The following is a 24273-nucleotide window of genomic DNA, read 5'->3' as shown; positions in this document are numbered from 1 at the left end:
GGTGCTGCAGAGGTGGCCTCCACGTGAGGCGCGAAGGGTGCAGCAGCGGTGGCCTCCCCGTGAGGCGCGAAGCGTGCTGCAGCGGTGGCCTCCCCGTGAGGCGCGAAGCGTGCTGCAGCGGTGGCCTCCCCGTGAGGCGCGAAGCGTGCTGCAGCGGTGGCCTCCCCGTGAGGCGCGAAGGGTGCTGCAGCGGTGGCCTCCCCGTGAGGCTGCCGCTTTAAAGTCCCAGCCCCCTCTGCTATGCCTTGGTGGGTCGAGCATTCTGTCATGAACGGGGTGTTGTGGCAGGTGTTGAACGCCGTGGGCGGAAGGAACAGGCATAGAGGCAGAGGGGTGGTGTAACCAAAAAAGAGTCTTTTAATAACAAATAAGCACAAAGTATAAATAAAGATACAAACAAAGGAACAAACAAACTTAAACCATACTTAACTTTGTGCTAACAGGGGCTCTCTGGCAAGACACAGACAGGGGAACAAACACACGTCCTGTGACGAGACACAGGCAGGAGGAAACACAAAACACGACCTGTGGCGAGACACAGGCAGGGGGTTACACGAAACACGTCCTGTGGCGAGACACAGGCAGGAGGAGACACAAAACACGTCCTGTGGCGAGACACAGGCAGGGGGTTACACGAAACACGTCCTGTGGCGAGACACAGGCAGGGGGACAAACGTAACAAGACACAAACGAGGCGTGGAGCTGAAACTGGACATTAGAGAGGACGGGAGACACTAGAGAGGACGGGAGACACTAGAGAGGACGGGAGACACGTAAAGACGAGACAAGAGACCAAGAGAGGGACAGGACGAGGGCTAAAGACATGGCAATCAGCTAGGCATGGCTTTTAGCTAAACATGGCTAAGCATTGCTTAACCATGGCAGTTAGCTACACATACACCTAGCCAAGCATGTCTTTAGCCCCAACATGCACTAAGCTACACTTACCTAATAGCTTAAACACACTAGGGAATAGGGGCACAGAAACACAGACAAAGGATACCCAGTGGCTAGGCGAGGCAGCCCTCCAAGACTAAGCGAGGCGGCACTCACAAGCTAGTCGTTACTCCCCAGTCAGGAGGGACAGCACTCTAAACCTAGGCACACTGGGACAATAGGGGGAGAGGAAACACAGGACAAGGGATACCCAGTGGCTAGGCTAGGGGACCATCAAAGGCTAGGCTAGGGGACCTTCAAAGGCTAGGCTAGGGGACCATCAACAGCTAGGCTAGGGGACCATCAACAGCTAGGCTAGGGGACCATCAACGGCTAGGCTAGGGGACCATCATAGGCTAGGCTAGGGGACCATCATAGGCTAGGCTCAGGACACATCAAAGGCTAGGCTCAGGACACATCAAAGGCTAGGCTCAGGACACATCAAAGGCTAGGCTCAGGACACATCAAAGGCTAGGCTCAGGACACATCAAAGGCTAGGCTCAGGACACATCAAAGGCTAGGCTCAGGACACATCAAAGGCTAGGCTGAGGACACATCAAAGGCTGGGCACACTGGGCAACTAGGAGGGGGTGGAAACACAGGATAGCTAGAGACACAGAGGGGCTATGGCTAGAAGCATGCTAGTACTGTAACTGTACTATAAACTCAACATAGCATTTAGCTAATCATGCTCCTAGCCACACATACACCTAACTGCTTACCTGCTCTAGCTAACCACACGAACACAGGAGGACAGGACTGAATCAGCTCCACAAACACAGACACACAAAACATACACAGAGACATTGCCACTAAGAGAGCCCAAGTCAACACAACTAAAATCAAAGTACAAATTAAACAGATAACAAAAACAAACCAAAATGCCCACATAACTGACAGTGGTATTCCCAAAAATGCTCGACCCAGTTTCCCAGTCTAAACAGCTATTTATAGATTAATTGATGGCTACCTCGGTTCAGGTGTGCACTGCATCACCTGACCGAGGTGCCTGCTGGGAAACTGAGTCGGCCAACAAAAACTACAAAATAAAAACAGTGACCTCTAGTGGAGGACCCTTACAGTACCCCTTCATCTGACTCCCTGCATCTTCTGTACCAAGTGATTATATTTTCTCCCATAATAATTTTTTTTTTTGCTAATTACTTTTCATTATCTTTTCATTATCTTTTTTCTTTTGTTTAGTTCGTGAAAAAATAACAGGGCGGCACTTATTTTTCCATACATTCCTGTTTTTTCTTTGTTTATTCTACAGTTCTCAAGAGACAGACCATCGGTAAGCATCTCTTTCGTACTATTTCAATATTTTTGTCTCGTTTTCCAATTTGTTGTACTTACGTATTTTATTTTAATCTTTCAGCTAATTGTACTTGTCCAAGTGCTCATTGCATCCCTCTGGACGACTCGGACAACATAGGCAGTACAGATTACAACCCTACTGAAGCTGCCATGGACCAAGCCTCTGCCGGCCTCATCCAGGCTAAAGGACATGAGCGAAGGCTTGCATACTACAGGAAAGATGACTCCAATCTTGGCTCTTCTAAGAGACTTCATCTGGAGGTAAACGGCCCTTCTTGTCATGCTCTTAGGCCTGTAAGGCCAGAGTCTGGTATTCCAGCTCCTGCTATTCTATGGCCTGTTTGTCATGAATGTGTTGCCACTCAGACCGATTTTAAAGTGTCCGTTAGTACTCAAACTAACGAGTGCAACTGTTGGCACCCAAACTGATTTTCCTCCAGTGCCAAATTTAACGGTAACTCTAAATAGAAGCCTATCAGGACATATTCCCCTCACTGATCTACCTGTGGCTATTGTTCTAGCTCAGAGAAGGTTGGTGCTTGATGTGTAATTTCTTATGTATTTTTCCTTCGTCAGCTTACCCAGGCTCCCTATGTTTTATGTACTTTTATGTTGGGCCTTACGGATCTGGCCATTAAGAACGCACATTTCGAGATAAGGAATCCTGCGACCTGCCTCGGCAGTCATCTTTTAATCTGAAGTATTGTGTGTCCACTGATGCCGAAAATGTGCTCCCTTTCAAAAGCTACACTACATGCTGCGCGACAGCGCTATGGGAAATGATTCCTCGTGACCGGTTGTGAAGCACGTGTGTGTCAAACACGCCAAATATTTTGGCATGTATAACCTCAGGCAGGTGACGTCAACTGATGAGGTGCACCTGGAGGTTATAAATAGGCATGAACCGGAAACACCCTCAGATCATTTTCTCTTCATGTTGTGTGGGTGCGTGTGTGCAAGCATTTTTTAACAGAAAGCAAAAATAGAAATGGTCTTACTACTCACCAGAAAGATGGCAGAGTTAGACACGAGTCCGTCCCTCCGTGTAGAAGAATATCTCGCTGAGGGCGATCTCCACGTTTTCCGTTTGAGTGTTTGGGGGAAGAGCACGCTATCCTCGGGCTTCAGGGAGCAGGTAAGTATTGCGATTTTCTCCCTGTCAAAGTCGCTCGCGCTTGGGTTTGCCGTCTTAAAGCGAAACCGCGACCCGCAGCGCATTTTTTGCATGCAAATCTGACAGAGGCACACGAAACAGAATTTTCCTTTTTTCTTGCTCTCTCGCCGGATCATGAGTCTTTTACCTTCCACTTCTCCAGCGCTTTGGCGCTTCGGCGCTTCTTGTGAAGGGGGGGGACTTTCTCTCTCGCTTCCGAGAGATGGAAACTATCACTTCAGAGCGCTTCTCTAGTGATGAGCCAGTGTGTTAGTTGGTGTTAGAGGTGATAACGCGCGGTCTAACGCGTACACCTCGATTCATCCTAAAAATAAATAAAATAAATCCCCCAAACGCGCAAGATGAGCCGACAGGTGCCTGTTGGGTGGCCGGAGGGAGGCCTCAATGATGGTCCCTCCCCCTCCTGGTGACCTGCATAAGTTAACTCCTTCATGGAATAAGCCGTATTTAAGCGCGGTCCTTTATGATGATGTCCCAGATCAGAGAGACGCTCACGGGCTATCTCTCTACTGGGAGCTCATCCTCTTGGGAAAAATCCACACTCCCCACCAAGCGTGTAGACTAAGATCTTCGTTGGTGGGAGAAGATTTTTTAGGCAGCGGGTCAGCCTGGTGCAGCCCTGCACACAATGGCTTTGCAGGCATACCAGACTGACCTACTGAGAGCTGCACCTTTTAGAGGGGCCGGCAGCGGGGAACCTACTTACAGCTATGTCTCTTTAGGTACGAAGCAATGAAGAGGACCAGCATCCTTAGGAGGCCGTGGTTCAATCTCCGCCACCACTGGTGTTTCGGAGAGCAGCGGTCTCCAGTGAATCGTTAGGTGTTCGGTCCCTTCCTTCTATGTTCAGGATGCTGAACACCTAACACACCCATCTAGCTGATGTCAAAGCAGGCTGGCAGCGGGGAACCTACTGCCAGCTATGTCTCCTTAGGCACGAAGCACTGTGGAAAACCAGTATCCTCAGGACAAAGTGTTAGGTACTCGGGTTCCTCCTGCCGTGTTTCAGGACACTGAACACCTAACAGCCACCACCATCACACGTCGCCCTAGCTCACCTCACTTTTTAGGGTGGAGCCCCAATGCCACAAAGCGTTCTCCTTCCTACACGAGGTATGAAGTTGAGTGTCATGCGGAATCCGAGCACAATGCGGGCACAGCCGTCTCCTGCGCGCGCCGAATTCATTATAGCATACTCTAAAGGAATATAAGCTAGGCAAGGTGGTAACGTCACCGCTTCCAGAGTGGTTTTAGTGGTGGCTAAGTGCCGGGGATTTCATCCAAGGGCCAATCCCCAGAGGCAACAAGGGTTATGCGCCGTTATTTCTATGTGGTTCAATTCAATTTAATTCAATTTTATTTATATAGCGCTTTTAACAATGGTCATTGTCTCAAAGCAATGACCAATAAAAGAAATTCATTGAAAAAAAAAAAAAATATATATATATATATATATATATATATAAAATTGTGTATGTGTGAGAAAAATGTGTCTAGATAATAATGAGATGAATAAATGAAATTTCTCTGATGAGCAAGCCAATGGTGACGGTGACAGTGGCAAGGAAAAACTCTCTGAGATGGCAATAGGAAGAAAACTTGAGAGGAACCAGACTCAACAGGGAACCCATCCTCATCTGGGTGATAACAGATAGAGATGATATAACATCATGTGTGTTATACAGCTGAAAGTACAATATAACAGAAATTCTTTAAATTAACATGAAGTCCAGTTCAGCATAGGGATCAGTCAGTAGGTGCAGAGGGCAGATGGGGTCTGGATCACTGGGAGCACAGGAGCAGGATGTGTAGCTCCAACCATAATAAGGCAGAATCCAGCTGGAGCTGGTCCTTCTCTGGATGCCTCAGGATCCTCACAGGGTTGGCCTTTGTCTACTGAAGCTGGAACAATCTCAAGATGCCTCGGGATGGGTAGAAGAGTACAGAACAGACGGAGAGAATTAGCGTCGTTGCCATTCAAAATAGATGTACTGAAGTATGAAGTTATGGGATGAATTACGCGTATGCCAGATTAAAGAGATGTGTCTTGAGTCTACTTTTAAACTGGGAAACTGTGTCTGAGCCCCGAACACTGTCTGGAAGGCTATTCCAAAGCTTTGAAGCTAAATATGAAAAAGTCCTACCCCCTTTTGTAGATTTTGAAATTCTGGGAATTACAAGAAGTCCAGAGTTTTGTGATCTTAAAGAGCGTGGTGGATTATAGCGTATCAGAAGACTGGTTAAGCATGTGGGAGCTAAACCATTTAAAGCCTTGTATGTAAGTAATACTATTTTGTAATTAATTCTAAACTGAACAGGTAGCCAGTGCAGGGATGATAATATTGGGGTTATATGATCATATTTTCTGGATCTAGTGAAAACCCTGGCATTTTGGACTAACTGAAGCTTGGTTATTGAGGATGCAGGACAACCACCTAGTAATGCATTACAATAGTCCAGTCTGGAGGTCATGAATGCATGAACTAGCTTTTCTGCATCAGATACGAATAAGATGCTCCTAAGTTTGGCGATATTTCTAAGATGAAAAAAGGCTGTTTTTGTGATATTGGAAATATGATTTTCAAAGGACAAGTTACTGTCTAATATTACACCCAGGTCTTTTACTGTTGAGCTGGTAGTAACAGTACATCCTTCTAAACGCAGGCTGAATTGTGAAAGCTGCAGTTTTTCTGCAAATACAGAAAGCTGTATTTGGGCCGATGAGTAATATCTCTGTCTTGTCTGAGTTTAGTAAAAGAAAGTTATTGGTCATCCAATCTTTTATGTCCTGGACACACTCGGTTAATCTAGACAATTTAGGTATTTCGTCTGGTTTTGTTGAGATATATAATTTGGTATCATAAGCATAACAATAAAAACTAATCCCATGTCTTCTAATGATGTTACCCAAGGGAAGCATGTATATTGAGAACAGCAGAGGTCCTAAAACTGACCCTTGTGTGACCTCATATTTCACTGGCATTACACCAGACAGTTCTCCATTTAGATCTACAAAATGGTATCGATCAGACAGGTATGATCTAAATTATTTTAATGCCTGTCCCTGAATACCTATGTGATTTTGTAAGTGATCTATGAGAATATTATGATTTATAGTGTCGCATGCAGCACTAAGATCAAGCAAGACTAGTATTGAGATGCAGCCTTGGTTCGAAGCTAAAAACAAGTCGTTTGCAATCTTAACTAGTGCAGTTTCTGTACTATGATGGGGCCTGAACCCTGACTGAAATTCTTCAAGGATGTTGTTTTCCTGCAAGAATGAGCATATTTGAGCTGATACTACTTTTTCTAATATTTTTAATATGAAGGGGAGGTTTGAAATCGGTCTATAATTTGTTATCATTTGCGTCCAAATTAGATTTTTTAAGAAGCAGCTTAATAACTGCCAACTTGAAAGGTTTAGGGACGTGACCTAGATATAATGAGAAATTAATAATGTTTAAAAGTGGCTCTCCAACCGTATGCATCACTTCTTTCAAAAATCTGGTTGGGATTGGGTCTAACAGGCACGTTGTTAAATTAGCTGAGGTGATAAGTTTATAAAGCGCTCCCTGTCCTACACCAGTAAAACACTGAAAAACTAAATGTGAAACTTTAGGCTGAACTAGATCATGAGATGCTATTAGAGGTTGAACCTCCGTTATTTTCTTCCTTATGCTATCGATTTTTCCATTAAAGAAGTCCATAAAGTCTTCACTACTAAAATGTTGTGGAGTACTCTCTGCAGGCATCTTAGGTTTTGTTAGGCGAGCCACTGTACTAAATAAGAACTTGGGATTGTTTTGGTTTCTTGCTATCAGTTGGCTAAAATTCTCGGTCCTAGCAGTTTTTAGAGCCTGTCTATAGCTGCACATACTGTCTTTAAACGCAATTCGAAAAACTTCTAATTTAGTTTTTCTCCATTTTCGCTCGAGGTTACGAGTTGCTCTCTTTAGGGCGCGAGGATGACTATTGTACCAAGGAGCAAGTGTTTTATCTGTAACTTTTTTTAATCTGATAGGAGCAACAGTGTCTAATGTACTGGTAAAAATAGTGGCCATGCTGCTAGTCACTTCATCTAGATCGTCTGCATTTAGAAGTCTAATAAGTAATTGGGATAGATCTGGCAGATTACTTGTGAATCCGTCTTTAGTAGTCGGATTCATATTTCTAACAAATCGATAATGTGGGGAGACACAGCTAATCTGTTCTACGGGTAGAGTATATATCAGGAGGTGATGATCTGTGATATCATCACTTTGAGGTAAAATCTCTATATTAGAGACATCTATACCATGAGATATAATTAAGTCTAGCGTATGATTACAGTGGTGAGTTGATCCATTTATATTTTGTTTAACCCCAAAGGAATTTAGTAAGTCCATAAATGTGAGGGCTAAAGTGCCGTTAGCATTATCTACATGAATGTTAAAGTCTCCTACTATGAAGACTTTGTCAGAGTTAACCAATAGGTCTGATAGCAGATGTCCAAATTCTTTTAAAAAATCGACATATGGCCCTGGGGGTCTGTACACAGTGGCCATTGTAAAATATAGCATGGGTTTATTATGTATTTCATTAAGTGCAACATTAATGATGAGCACTTTAAATGAGTTAACACTAGAACTACCAGAGAGGGGCCATTTGGCCCTATCCCCCTAGCTCTACCAGAGAGGGGCCATTTGGCCCGGTTGTTTTTACCTAATATCCTTAATCACGTGTCAACAGTTGCCTTTGTTCTGTAAATGTGGCAATTACTTACAGAGCGACGTACAAGGTGCTATTGACTTTACAATCAGGGATCACAGTCATCTAGGAGCAATATGTAAGGGGCCATACCAAGGGTACAATTGGTGTAGAAAAAATGTATTCAAAGATTCCAAAGTTCAAAGCGTTTATTTTCTTAAACAAAAAACATACAACATAAATTCGAATTCTATTTGTCACATTCACATACATACACGGTACGGCATGAAGTGAAATGTATTGCACGACTGCCCAACAAATTGACACAATAAGAAAACACAATAAAATTGAATAAAAAGAAAAGCATAGAAGAGGCATACTAAAGACAAATGGTATGTAAATTCCACTCCTTCTCCCAGCATAAAAACTACTACCACTAATAGAAAAATATATATATTTACATAAGTGTGCAACATCTGGTGTTTGTGTATGTGTGTGTGTGTGTGAGTGACCAGTATTGTAGCAGTTCATTGGTGTGATCTGTTGGCACATATCTGGCACTGCCACTCAGTTTCCTTTTTGGATTTTCCACATGTGTACTTGTAGCAGGCTACACAGCGTAAGGTTGCATTATTTTTCTTGCACTGGAAGGTCACCTGACACTTGGCCCTTTTCCCTGGGTGTGGTGTGGCAGGTTGTTGCCAAAGCAGCTGCTCCTTGTCCACCATACTTTCTTGCATAAACTGCTCAGCAAGCTCAGTTGCAAGCTGCGCCAGGAAATCCACCCTTCTCTCCTTCACTCCAGTGCATGCCTGATACAGCACATGAGCATTCATTGCTGCCATGTCAATCAAGTTGTAAAACACAGCGACTGGCCATCGCCGTGTTCCTGCCCGTACGGTGTACTGTCGAACCTTCTGGTTCATAATGTCCACGCCACACTTCATGGTGTTGTTGTCAGTGACTGTGTTTGGCTTCCTCTTTCTGCTATCCCCAATCTCAACTATGTTGTGCATGGTGCTGAGGATGCAGACGGTCTTCCCCCGTTTGGCGCATAAACTGTGAGTGTAGTGCCAGTTGTGGAAAACACCTGATAAGATAAGAATGGTGCCAACAAGGGTAGTTTTCCGGCTGAGCAGTCGTCCAGCAAGTGACAATGAAGTAAAGTGAATTGTCAGTGGTAACAGTTCTTCCCTTGTCCATGAAAGGCTCAATCAGCTTCATGACCACATTCTCGGACAGTCTCTCCCCAGAGAGACAACTGAGGTCCTTGCCAAGATAAGGGATAGCGTTGCACATGTATTTTGACTTCAAGTCACATGCAACCCAAAACTTGATTCCAAACTTGTCAGGTTTTGTGGCAATGTACTGCTGGAAAGGACAGCGAGACTTGGTTGAAAAAAGTTGCTCGCCGACAGTGATGTGCTGGCCCGGGTTGTAAGACTTGATGCAGTTAGTAACAAACATCTGCCAAACGTTTGAGATTGCTGCGAACTTGTCCGTTGCTACCCGTTGAGTGCGTGTGTCCTTGTCTTCAAAGCGTAGGTGTCTCATGATGTCCTGGAAGCGGTTTCGGGCCATCGTGCTCTTGACGTGCGAGATCCCCAATGTTGCAGACCATGCATCAGCCAGCGACGGAATTCTGATCACCCCCTCCAGAGAAGGATGGAGATGAACGCCATCAGTTCATAGACAGACATGTCCCAATCTGCTTCCATCCTGCGGCCATACTCAACTGTACATTTTCTTATAGCGTGAAGGATGTCCCAACTCACTAAAAACAAGAAGCTCTGCAAGCGATTTTTGATGGTTCTTCTGACTTCTCCTGTTGGCTCTCCATCGCATGTATATGTTTCTAGTTGGCAGCCTCCCTACTTCTTCCTCAACCCACACTGTGCCATCTTTTGCCGTCTCATAGCTGGAATTCTTCTGTGTGGTCTGTGTCTCCAGCCGACTTTTCTTCTTAAGAGGAGTTCTACTTTCTAACCCGGGACACATCTCATCACCTGAAGACATGTCAGAGTCCGAACTCTCTTGCAAGTGAATGGATACTTCCCCACCATCCGAGTCACAAGAGTCCATGTTTTGCAGCAGAGCCAAAGCCTCAGCAGCAGTGTAATGTCTTGGCATCTTTGCAGCTTGTTCGTACCGATAAGTTCTTGAAGATTGTGAATGCATGTAGTAAACTATCCCTTTTATTCCCAAGTTTAGCTTGTCATCAGTAAACAGCCCTGCCCACAGTCATCCAAACCACAGCCATGTGTGAGGTACTTTAGAGTACACTTCTTGGGGGGAAGGGGAGTGACACATTACAATGGGCCACCCATTGTTTTGCAGCAGAGCCAAAGCCTCAGCAGCAGTGTAATGTCTTGGCATCTTTGCAGCTTGTTCGTACCGATAAGTTCTTGAAGATTGTGAATGCATGTAGTAAACTATCCCTTTTATTCAATTCAATTCAATTCAATTTTATTTGTATAGCGCTTTTAGCAATTTTCATTGCCGCAAAGCAGCTTTACACAGTCAAAAGAATTATTTAGGTTTGTATGAAATGTGAATTTGTATGAATCAAAATGGTCAGTTTGTCCCTGGTGAGCAAGCCGAGGGCGACAGTGGCAAGGAAAAACTCCCTGAGATGGTAATAGGAAGAAACCTTGAGAGGAACCAGACTCAACAGGGAACCCATCCTCATTTGGGTGAAACAGAAAGCAGTAAATGATCTGCATTATTACAGTGTGTAGGGTGGGAGGCAGTTCAGCTATAATAGCTGATGTTAATTGATGTTAATATGGAGTCCAGGTAGTTATTGAAGACCCAGGTAGACTTGTAAGAAGTTCCAGTCATGAACTATCGAACTGTCAAGTCCCCAGAGAAACAGTTGCCAACACCAGTCAAGGCCAGAACCATTTTCTAGATAGAGAGAATCATTCCCAGACACCAGACGCATCCCAGAGAGACACACGGGGCATCCATGTGACGAGATCTTCAGCCAGAAGCGGGGCACCAGGATGGGTCAGACAGGTCCGGAGGGCAGAGGGAGTCTGGATCACTGGCAGCTCAGGAACGACATGTGTAGCTCGACAGAGAGAGAGAGAGAAAGAGTGAAAGGGGGGACAGGAGGAGAGAGGAAAAAGAAAGAGGGGGGGGAAGAGAAGAAGAGGAGAGATGGCAAGTTAGGTATGGTCACAGTCACACAATGTATAATGTGAATGTATATTAACTGTAGAGTGCAAGCAGAGACTCCGGCAGAGCTAACTATGACAGCATAACTAAAAGGGAGAGCCAGAAGGAAACACAAACATGAGGGCTTCCTGACATGTAAAGCAAACAATCACCTCACCGTCAGCAAACCTGAGTGATCAATGAGAGTGAGGAAGACAGCATCCAAACATACCCGTTCACCATAATACTCTACGTCCATGAGTCCCCCAGATCTGCTCCTTTACCTATGGCAAATCTATTTATAAAAATGCTTGGCTAAATAAATAGGTTTTTAGCCTGGACTTAAACACTGAGACTGTGTCTGAGTCCCGAACACTATTTGGAAGACTATTCCATAACTTTGGGGCTTTGTAAGAAAAAGCTCTGCCCCCAGCTGTATTTTTCATAATACGCGGTACTGACAAGCAGCCTGCATCCTTTGATCGAAGTAGGCGTGGCGGATTGTAAGACACTAGCAGTTCGCTCAGGTACTGCGGGGCGAGACCATTTAATGCTTTATATGTCAAGAGTAGTATTTTAAAATCAATGCGAAATTTCACAGGGAGCCAATGGAGTGAAGATAAGATAGGGGTGATGTGCTCATATCTTCTGGTTCTGGTGAGGACTCTCGCTGCTGCATTCTGGACTAGCTGAAGCTTATTTATGCATCTAGCTGAACAACCAGACAGTAAGGCATTACAATAGTCCAACCTAGAGGTGATAAAAGCATGAACTAGTTTTTCTGCGTCGTTTAGCGACAATAAATTTCTTATTCTGGCAATATTTCTGAGGTGAAAGAATGCTATCCTGGTAATATTATCTACATGTGCTTCAAATGAAAGGCTGGAATCAATAATCACACCAAGGTCTTTCACTGTTGCATTTGATGGAACAGAAAGGCCATCTAAAGTTACGGTGTGATCTAAAATTTTACTCCTAGCTGTATGCGGTCCTATGACTAGAACTTCTGTCTTATCCGGATTTAGCAGAAGGAAGTTAATTAGCATCCAATTTCTTATGTCCTGCACACATTGCTCAATTTTAGTAAGCTGTTTTTTCTCATCAGGTTTTGCTGAGACATATAACTGTGTATCGTCAGCATAACAATGAAAACTAATACCATGCTTACGGATTATGTTGCCCAGAGGAAGCATGTAAAGGGAAAAAAGCAGTGGACCTAAAACTGAACCCTGCGGAACGCCAAACTCCACTAGAGAACATGCAGAATAATCACCATTTAAGTCTACATACTGATAACGATGGGTCAGATAGGATCTGAGCCAGGAGAGGGCTGTACCCTTAATTCCCACTACATTTTCTAATCTGTGAAGAAGAATAGCGTGATCAACAGTGTCAAAAGCTGCACTGAGGTCAAGTAATACAAGCATAGTTACACAACCCTGATCAGAGGCCAATAGAATGTCATTTACTACTTTAACGAGCGCTGTCTCTGTACTGTGATGAGGCCTAAAACCTGACTGATACAGTTCATGTATGCCATTTCTATGTATATATGAGCATAGCTGCTCCGCTACTATCTTTTCCAGGATCTTAGAGATAAAGGGGAGGTTTGATATTGGTCTGTAACTGGACAGCTGACAGGGGTCGAGGTCAGGTTTCTTAATTATTGGTTTGATAACTGCTAATTTAAAAGATTTTGGAACATATCCAATGCTGAGTGAAGAATTAATTATTCTCAACAGGGGTTCTATTATTGCTGGTACTATCTGTTTAAGAAAATGTGTCGGTACAGGATCTAATATACAGGTTGATGAATTTGAAGAAGAGATGAGTGAAATTAGTTCATTCTCTTCAAGGGGAGTAAAGTATTCTAGGTTCTGGTCTGACATGGCTAGATTAACATCTGCATCAATTACATTGTTCGGTTTCAAAACCTCAATTTTATGCCTAATATTTACAATTTTATTATTAAAAAAGTTCATGAAGTCCTCACTATTGCATGATGTTGTTGTGGAGATTTCTGCAGTGGTCTTATTTGTGGTTAATTTGGCTACAGCATTAAATAAGAATCTAGGATTATTTTTGTTATTTTCTATAAGAGTGGAGAGATATGTTGATCTAGCTACACTAAGAGCTTTTCTATAGTTCAGGATGCTCTCCTTCCATGCTATTCGAAATACTAGTAATTTAGTTTGACGCCATTTACGTTCTAATTTCCGAGCGGTCTGTTTTAAAGTGCGCGTGTGATCGTTATACCAGGGAGCAAGTTTTTTATCTCTAATAATTTTTCTTTTGACTGGAGCTACATTATCTAGGGTATAGCGAAATGTCGACTCTAAATATTCAGTCGCCTGATCGAGTTCTGTGGGGTCAGACGGTGATCTAATCGAAGTTGGGAACTCTGGGAGATTACTGATAAAACTCTGTTTGGTAGTTGATGTGAATGTACGTTTCATACGGTAGCGCGGCGCTGTGTGTACATTATTACTGTGACACACTTGAATTGAGACAAGATAGTGATCTGAGATAACTTCAGATAGTGGTATTGTGAATAAATTTCTTATACTTAATCCAAATAATATTATTAAATCTAAAGTGTGACCTGCTTTATGAGTGGGTCCTACTACACACTGATTTACTCCTACCAAGTCCAGTATAGACATAAATGCAGTTCTCAGAGGGTCTTCTGGGTTTTCAAAATGAATATTAAAATCTCCAGCAATTAACACTTTGTCTACAGAAACGACTAGGTTTGAGAGGAAATCTGCAAATTCACTAAGAAATTCCGAGTACGGCCCTGGAGGTCTGTAAATGACAATTAGCGGGATCGACTGAGCTGACTTAATATAGTTAAATACACTTATGTTACTATAAAGAATTTCAAATGAATTAAATTTGTGTCCGTGTTTTTGTACAATAGTCAAATTATCATTGTGAATAACTGCGACGCCTCCTCCTCTACCAGTTAACCGAGGCTGGTGTATGTAGCTGTATCCAGGAGGACTAGCTTCATTTAGAGCTACATACTCGTCCTGTTTAATCCAGGTTTCTGTTAAACAGAGTATATCAAACTCCTGATCTGTGATAATTTCATTAACTATAACTGCTTTAGATGCGAGAGATCTAATATTTAACAGTCCTAGCTTCAGATCAGAGGTGCCGGCTGCGCATTCAGTCTGATCCAAGTTTGTGGTCTTTATGCTAATTAAATTACTAAAACAGACTTTCTGAGTCTTTCTAAATTTGATTTTAGCTCGGGGAACAGACACAGTCTCAATAGAGTGAACCCTGAGTGACGACTCTATGCAGCTAGCAGACGGTTGGTTTAGCCTGTCTGTCTGCTCCCTGGCCTGGGCTCTGGATTGTCACCGATTAACTAGGCCTTTTCTAAGACTATGAGCTATACTACAGGAAATGAGAGCAGCACCTTCCCGAGTGGGATGGACACCGTCCCGCCCTAACAGGCCAGCTTCGCCCTCAAAGGTCTTCCAATTATCAATAAAGCCCACGTTGTTTTCGGAGCACCACCTGGACATCCAGCGGTTCAGCGACCATAACCTGCTGTAAGTTATGTCACCACGTCTCATTGGGATGGGACCAGAGCATACTACTCCATCGGACATCGCCTTCGCTAATTTAAACACCTCTATAAAGTTACTCTTACTAATCTCTGACTGACGAAGGCGTATATCGTTAGCTCCAGCATGTACTACTATCTTGGAGAACCTGTGCTGTCCTAGAGCCCTAAGATTACCTGCTATGTCCGGTGCTCTGGCTCCCGGGATACACCTAACCACTGCCGCTGGCGCCCCTAAAGGTCTAGCTAATTTCACGTGCCTCATTATAGAGTCTCCTATAACCAGAGCTCTTTCAGGTTTCTCAGTGGGTGCATCACTGAGGAGAGCAAACCTGTTGGACACGTGAAGCGCAGAAGAGGTGTGCTCTGGTGGGCTAGCCTTAGCGTTAGCTTTGGCTGAACGAGTATGCCGCCGAGTCGTCACCCACTCGCCCCGCTGTGAGGGCTCTAATGCCGGAGTCGGGGGCTGGTTATCTCCGCCTGCGGCACCCAGACTGTCCGCTACAGAAATAACACTGCTCTTACACTCTCTAACCCTCTCTAAAGTCTGGATGCGCTCCTCTAACGCTGATATCTTCTCCGTCAGAGTGCTCACTAACACACACCTATCACAAATAAAATTACCGCTAACGACGGAGGAAGAATGTCTAAACATCCTGCACTCTACACACTGAACGAGCTGAATATTGGACATGATATCGTACCTGAGTCGGAGTTGTAGTTGTTTGGAGCTGAATTCCGTTTGTTGTTTTTAGAAAAAGAAACTCGCGCGTTCTCCAAAAAGCGCAGAAAAAGGCGAAGCCAAATAGTGTGAGATATAAAAACTAGTTGCTATTAATATTATTATTGTATAAATGAAAAAAAAGTATGTAATTTAAACGCTAACACAAACGCAAACTTTCGCGGCAACGATACGAAAACAGGTTTTATTCCCAAGTTTAGCTTGTCATCAGTAAACAGCCCTGCCCACAGTCATCCAAACCACAGCCATGTGTGAGGTACTTTAGAGTACAATTCTTGGGGGGAAGGGGAGTGACACATTACAATGGGCCACCCATTGTTTTGCAGCAGAGCCAAAGCCTCAGCAGCAGTGTAATGTCTTGGCATCTTTGCAGCTTGTTCGTACCGATAAGTTCTTGAAGATTGTGAATGCATGTAGTAAACTATCCGTTTTATTCCCAAGTTTAGCTTGTCATCAGTAAACAGCCCTGCCCACAGTCATCCAAACCACAGCCATGTGTGAGGTACTTTAGAGTACACTTCTTGGGGGGAAGGGGAGTGACACATTATAATGGGCCACCCATTGTTTTGCAGCAGAGCCAAAGCCTCAGCAGCAGGCATGTGTGAGGTACTTTAGAGTACACTTCTTGGGGGGAAGGGGAGTGACACATTATAATTGGCCACCCATTGTTTTGCAGCAGAGCCAAAGCCTCAGCAGCAGGCATGTTTGAGGTACTTTAGAGTACACTTCTTGGGGGGAAGGGGAGTGACACATTACATGTCCAAACATCTCAAGGGCCCCAAAATCACCTCGGGCCCCAGAGGGTTAACCACATAAGGCATATTTTAGGTTTCAGACATTTAAACACACATATGTACTGGTAAAACAACACATGTTGAGCTTGTAAAATACACAAAGATGTCTATGGAAGCAACAATAACAACCCATTCAAATCTAATTTGCTCATGTGTTTTATTCATAACAGATACACATAGTGTAAGTAACTATAAAGTTCACTCTATTCTTCACACATATTTAAGATAAAATAGAATAAAATGATGGATGAAGTGTGTAAGCATATAGTGTTTCACCTTTCATGTTTAATTCAATACTGCTGAATACACCTAATCTTCCTGAAAAATAAAAACTTTGTTTTATATTCATATTATGTTTATTTGTAATGTGTGTCTATTCGAATAACAAAGATAAATTGACACAGATTTTTATCTTTGCTCATTCTGCTCTTTGCTTTATTTTATACTTTGTTACCTGAAAAGCTTTCTTTTTATATAAAAAAAAAGTCTAATTAGTTTGTGTGTACGTCTCAGACAACTTGCAAAATAGTAAAATCAATGAGAAAGAATCATGATGTTATCCTGATATTTACACACATATATATATATATATATATATATATATATATATATATAATGTCTTTGACCTTAATTATGTACATTTAAATTATTATATATGGTATGTGGTTTATTTTGATAGGTTAACTGTTTTTGTGGCGTTTAGTGCTCCTCAGCGTGTTCAGAGAGAGAGAGATCACATCACACATACGCTTCTTCCACTCAACTCTTTAGGTGGATTTTTCCCTGGTTTTTGTTCTCCTCTTCGATTTAAATATGGTTTCCCAGCGTCCTTCAAAGCTTTTCTTACTCTGCCCTTCCATTTGTGGGGGGAAGGGGAGTGACACATTCCAATCGGCCACCCATTTACAAATGAATGGGAGTCAATTGTCAGTGATTAAGTTGTTAGTTTAAAACCAAGGGCCCATTTGGCCTACCTCTGGTAGGGCTGGAGGGGTCAGAAAAACCTGGTAGTTCTAGTGTTAAACCTGGGCCTTGTTTTCTGAGTACCAGTGAGTACATCATTGTAGATAGTGGCGACACCACCACTGCGACCAGTTAGACGGGGCTCGTGCTTATAAAAATATCCTGACAGAGTCGACTCATTCAGACCAATATATTCATTTGGTTTAAGCCAGGTTTCGGTGAGGCTGAGTGCGTCAAGGCAATAATCTGATATCATTTCATTAACAATAAGTGCTTTAGGCGCAAGGGAGCTAATGTAGAGATGTCCAAACTTTAGAGATAGATTTCGATTACTTATTTGGCCTTTTTCTGGTTTAATGGTTACCAGATTGTTTCGGCTGGATTTAACAATTTTTTTTTTTCATTATTCGGGGAACAGACACAATTTCTATAGAACAAGCTATGTGTGTGTGTCTATAAGTATGGCGAGTTATATTGTGGCTAATATCTAAAGAATCTAAGGTATGACTTACCGCCAGTCAGATGGTTCGTAGTGTCCTGGAGATGTTGTCAGAGAGGACCGCTGCTCCAGCTCTGCTAAGGTGCAGGCCATCAGTGTTGTAGAGCCCAGGACGCTCCCAGAAAACATTCCAGTTATCAACAAAGGGTAATCTCTGTTGTTGACACCAAGATTGTAACCATTCATTAAAGGCAAATAATCTACTGAACCTCTCGATTCCTCGCTGAAATGACGGAAGTGGTCCAGATACAACGATCTTTGTTGTGGGTGATGTGCTGCGGACCTTCTCGACCAGGCTCCTGAAGTTTTTCATTAGGATCTCCGTCTGCCTCAGCCTGGTGTCGTTCATGCCAGCATAAAGAACCACAGCTTGAATGTTCTTCCTCAGGGCCGCAGGCACCTGTGCAGCAACATCAAGAACATGTGCACCAGGTAAACAGCGTGTGTACGCCTTACCTTTAGCCATGGTAGCACGCACGTGCTGGACGATGGAATCTCCGATGACCAGCGCGTCGTGTGCCGTCTCACGGAGAGGAGCGAAGCGGTTTCGGGTCGAGATCTCGAAGACGGGTGGTGGCGGAGGAGGAGAGGTTCTCGCCTGGGGCTTGGCGCGTGTCTTCCTCTGCTGCAGTATCCAGGCCTCATGGTATCTCGGCATCAGGGTAAAGGAAACCTGGGCGGGCTGCGTCCTCGGTGCGTTGGACCTGGGCAGAGAAACACGCAGGTTTGAGGTTGTAGGAGAATTCTCACACCGAGAATTTACCTGGGACAGGTGAGCGTCGGTTCGCGACGATTCCAGCGTGGCTTTCCGCTGCTGTAGTCAGGCCAGCTTCACCTGTAGGTCGCGGATCAGCTTTTCCATGGCCCCCAGTTTTTCCTTAGGGGCCGGAGCGCGACCTTAGATGGCCGCCCAGCCCAAGGGAGCTGAAGAGGTCATCTTCTCGTGAGGCACATCAATTGCCCCAAAACAATGACTCTATTTCTGGCCCTGAAATACTCCCTCCAGCAACTGAGAGGCAACAAGGGTTACGCGCCGAGAGCTTCGTACTGTCGTCATAGCTCACCTCATTTTCTTTAGGATCGAGTCTCAACTCCACAGAAAGCGTTCTCTTTCCTACACAAAGCATACATTGCGTGTCGTGAGATCCGAGCACAATGCGGGCACAGCTGTACTCTAAAGGAGTTTAAGCTAAGCCAGGAAGTAACTTTCACTGCTTCTGTGTTGGCTAAGTGCCTGAGGATTTCATCCAAGGGCCAATCCCCAGAGGTAATAAGGGTTACGCGCCGGGAGCTTTGTACCCTTTTTATGTGGTCCAGACCCTCGTCCTTGACCCTGGGTCCCACTCTAGGTCCGTCCTGTCGTCACAAGTTGCTAACGGCAGTCGTTTTTTCCTTAGGGGCCAGAGCGCAGCCTTAGATGGCCGCCCAGCCCAAGGGATCTGGAGAGGTCATCTTCTCGTGTGGCACATCAATTGCCCCGAAATGATGACTCTATTTCTGGCCCTGAAATACTCCCTCCAGCAGTCAAGAGGTTAACAGGTCCTAGCGTGGACGCTACGACAGTCTTGTAAATATTGCCTGGGCAGACTAAGCTCACGCCGCTAAGAAGACTAGCGCACTAGGTTCTGCTTTAAGGACAGGACAAATTCTGTCCTTCAGGATCATTTACATTCTAGGACATGGAAAAACATGCAGACCCAGTGCACTGCCGAACCGTTTTAGTGCTGGAGCTTCTGCAAGAAAGTTGACCTCGGGCTTATGCCCTAGTACACTCAGAACATGTGTGTACACGCTTCTCGTCTACGTCCATACTAATGGGCCTGGTGGAAAGCACCCTTTAGTGTGCTTAGGCTTTGCCAACTGGCTAGGAGAAGCTGTTCTGCATTCTTACCCAACTATCTTTCACAGTTGAAGCCCTTTGTCCTCCACCGTTAGCTCCTTAGCAGTAAGACTTCATCTGCTGTGCCCAGCTCATGCTCTTCAATTTACAGTGCACCTCGGCATTAGCCAGGGCCATAAATTAGAGCAGGGTTTTATACGTCTTGGAACTGCGGTTGAAGGGCAGCCGCCATTAGACGAGTTGGGTTAGAGATGCTAGTGCCCTAGCCTAGGAGGACAGGAAAATTTCTGTCCCTCAGGATCTTTACATTTCAGGACATAAAATATGTATACCCAGTCCACTGCCAAACTGTTCCAGTGCTGGAAGTTTCTGCAAAAAAAAAAAAAAAAAGCCGTTCTGCATTCTTACCCAACTATCTTCCATAGTCGAAGCCTTCTGTTCTCCGCCGTTAGCTCCAGAGCAGTAGATCTTCATTCGCTGTGTCCAGCTCATGCTCTTCAATTTACAACGCACCTCTGCATTAAGCCAGGGCCGTAAGTTAGAGCAGGGTTTCGTATGTCGTGGGGCCGCGGCCCAAGGGCAGCCGCCATTAGACGAGTCGGGTTTAAGATGCTAGTGCTCTAGCCTACGAGGCGCGTGGCATACTTCGCCTTGCCGCAAGACATCGGTCAGGCTTCATAGTGGTACTTCACAGCATCTCGTTCCCTCTTTTTCAGGGAACAGGGTTACAGCAAAGTAACCCGAGACATTATCTTTCTTAAGCAGCCATTGACAGCAAGCGACAGAGCTCATAAACATGTCGAGTAAATAAAAAGAAAAGTATTAAATCCAACTATTAAGTCTGATTTAATTGCTATCATTAATAATTTTTTTTTTATCTATTTTATGTTTTGCTGGGGAAATTTTATGTTTTGCTGGAGATAATTTCACACCTATCGTGAATGAAAGGTGAGAAGAGATTCCACAGAATCTTCTGACACAATGCTTACTCTAAAGGACTATGCTCGACTAGAATATAGAGAATAGGAATCATATTTGTAATAAAATAATTAAATACAAAATTATATCAAGTAAGGACTTTTCCTAAAAGCCAGAGCAAATTTCTTATTCACTACTGAAGTAGTTAAATATGCTTATACAATTGCAAGTAAATTACAAACTGCATGAAATGTAAAAAAAAACGTATTAGACACAAAACTGATATGTTAGTATAAAAAAATTAAAAAGCTATTTACACATGAGTGCTTAAATGTAAAGCAAATGGAATTTAATTTCATTCAGTCGTTTAAGTTATATGAAAAATAACGTGCCTACCAGCCCACTTTATCAAATTTAAAGATGCCTGCGTGTGTGTGCAAAAAGTCGAAGAATACAAAAGTGTATAATCTTTAATAAAGTTAGCCTAATACAATATTGTTTTCATAGCTGAAGCAAACATGATTTTGTTTAAGTCTATTCACTGAATACAACGTGACAGCGCGCTCCAAGGTGAACACCCACAGAACCCGTTACTGTAATTTCTCTTTTCACCTTTCATTACCTTTTTTTTTTCATACCAAACATTTAACACATAACACACAAAAAAAGAAGCCATTGGAGATATCATATATTATTAGCAATAATAATAACCATGAAACCTATAATAATAATAATAATAATAATAATAAATGTCAATAATAATAATAATAACAAGTTGGGATAGTAGAGAGCTTTGAAAGGTTTTGAAAATTGTGGTGAACAATGAGAAAGGCAAATAAAGTAAACAATTGTATTGAATTATAACTAAAGAATAAGAATAAATAATACTACTACTACTTATATTAGGCCAGGGAGCAGACAGACAGGCTAAACCAACCGTCTGCTAGCTGCATAGAGTCGTCACCCAGGGTTCACTGTATTGAGACTGTGTCTGTTCCCCGAGCTAAAAACAAATTTAGAAAGACTCAAAAAGTCTGTTTTAGTAATTTAATTAACATAAAGACCACAAACTTGGATCAGACTGAATGCGCAGCCGGCACCTCTGATCTGAAGCTAGGACTGTTAAATATTAGATCTCTCGCATCTAAAGCAGTTATAGTTAATGAAATTATCACAGATCAGGAATTTGATATACTCTGTTTAACAGAAACCTGGATTAAACAGGACGAGTATGTGGCTCTAAATGAAGCTAGTCCTCCTGGATACAGCTACATACACCAGCCTCGGTTAACTGGTAGGGGAGGAGGCGTCGCAGTTATTCACAATGATAATTTGACTATTGTACAAAAACACGGACACAAATTTAATTCATTTGAAATTCTTTATAGTAACATAAGTGTATTTAACTATATTAAGTCAGCTCAGTCGATCCCACTAATTGTCATTTACAGACCTCCAGGGCCGTACTCTGAATTTTTTTGTGAATTTGCAGATTTCCTTTCAAACCTAGTCGTTTCTGTAGACAAAGTGTTAATTGCTGGAGATTTTAATATTCATTTTGAAAACCCAGAAGACCCTCTGAGAACAGCATTTATGTCCATACTGGACTTGGTAGGAGTAAATCAGTGTGTAGTAGGACCCACTCATAAAGCAGGTCACACTTTAGATTTAATAATATTATTCGGATTAAGTATAAGAAATTTATTCACAATTCCACTATCTGAAGTTATCTCAGATCACTACCTTGTCTCAATTCAAGTGTGTCACAGTAATAATGTACGCACAGCGCCGCGCTACCGTATGAAACGTACATTCACATCAACTACCAAACAGAGTTTTATCAGTATTCTCCCAGAGTTCCCAACTTCGATTAGATCACCGTCTGACCCCACAGAACTCGATCAGGGGACTGAATATTTAGAGTCGACATTTTGCTATACCTTAGATAATGTAGCTCCAGTTAAAAGAAAAATTATTAGAGATAAGAAACTTGCTCCCTGGTATAACGATCAAACGCGCACTTTAAAACAGACCGCTCGGAAATTAGAACGTAAATGGCGTCAAACTAAATTACTAGTATTTCAAATAGCATGGAAGGAGAGCATCCTGAACTATAGAAAAGCTCTTAGTATAGCTAGATCAACATATCTCTCCACTCTTATAGAAAATAACAAAAATAATCCTAGATTCTTATTTAATGCTGTAGCCAAATTAACCAGAAATAAGCCCACTGCAGAAATCTCCACAACAACATCATGCAATAGTGAGGACTTCATGAACTTTTTTAATAATAAAATTGTAAATATTAGGCATAAAATTGACGTTTTGAAACTGAACAATGTAATTGATGCAGATGTTAATCTAGCCATGTCAGATCAGAACCTAGAATACTTTACTCCCCTTGAAGAGAATGAACTAATTTCACTCATCTCTTCTTCAAATTCATCAACCTGTATATTAGATCCTGTTACGACACATTTTCTTAAACAGATAGTACCAGCAATAACAGAACCCCTGTTGAAAATAATTAATTCTTCACTCAGCATTGGTTATGTTCCAAAATCTTTTAAATTAGCAGTTATCAAACCAATAATTAAGAAACCTGACCTCGACCCCTGTCAGCTGTCCAGTTACAGGCCAATATCAAACCTCCCCTTTATCTCTAAGATTCTGGGTAAGATAGTAGCGGAGCAGCTATGCTCATATATACATAGAAATGGCATACATGAACTGTATCAGTCAGGATTTAGGCCTCATCACAGTACAGAGACAGCACTCGTTAAAGTAGTAAATGACATTCTATTGGCCTCTGATCAGGGTTGTGTAACTATGCTTGTATTACTTGACCTCAGTGCAGCTTTTGACACCGTTGATCACGCTATTCTTCTTCACAGATTAGAAAATGTAGTAGGAATTAAGGGTACAGCCCTCTCCTGGCTCAGATCCTATCTGACCCATCGTTATCAGTATGTAGACTTAAATGGTGATTATTCTGCATGTTCTCTAGTGGAGTTTGGCGTTCCGCAGGGTTCAGTTTTAGGTCCACTGCTTTTTTCCCTTTACATGCTTCCTCTGGGCAACATAATCCGTAAGCATGGTATTAGTTTTCATTGTTATGCTGACGATACACAGTTATATGTCTCAGCAAAACCTGATGAGAAAAAACAGCTTACTAAAGTTGAGCAATGTATGCAGGACATAAGAAATTGGATGCTAATTAACTTCCTTCTGCTAAATTCCGGATAAGACAGAAGTTCTAGTCATAGGACCGCATACAGCTAGGAGTAAAATTTTAGATCACACCGTAACTTTAGATGGCCTTTCTGTTCCATCAAATGCAACAGTGAAAGACCTTGGTGTGATCATTGATTCCAGCCTTTCATTTGAAGCACATGTAGATAATATTACCAGGATAGCATTCTTTCACCTCAGAAATATTGCCAGGATAAGAAATTTATTGTCGCTAAACGATGCAGAAAAACTAGTTCATGCTTTTATCACGTCTAGGTTGGACTATTGTAATGCCTTACTGTCTGGTTGTTCAGCTAGATGCATAAATAAGCTTCAGCTAGTCCAGAATGCAGCAACGAGAGTCCTCACTAGAACCAGAAGATATGAGCACATCACCCCCATCTTATCTTCACTCCATTGGCTCCCTGTGAAATTTC

Source organism: Clarias gariepinus, chromosome 11 (assembly GCF_024256425.1).
Source record: "Clarias gariepinus isolate MV-2021 ecotype Netherlands chromosome 11, CGAR_prim_01v2, whole genome shotgun sequence".
Lineage (NCBI taxonomy): Eukaryota > Metazoa > Chordata > Actinopteri > Siluriformes > Clariidae > Clarias > Clarias gariepinus.
Note: the sequence above shows the minus strand (reverse complement) of the source record.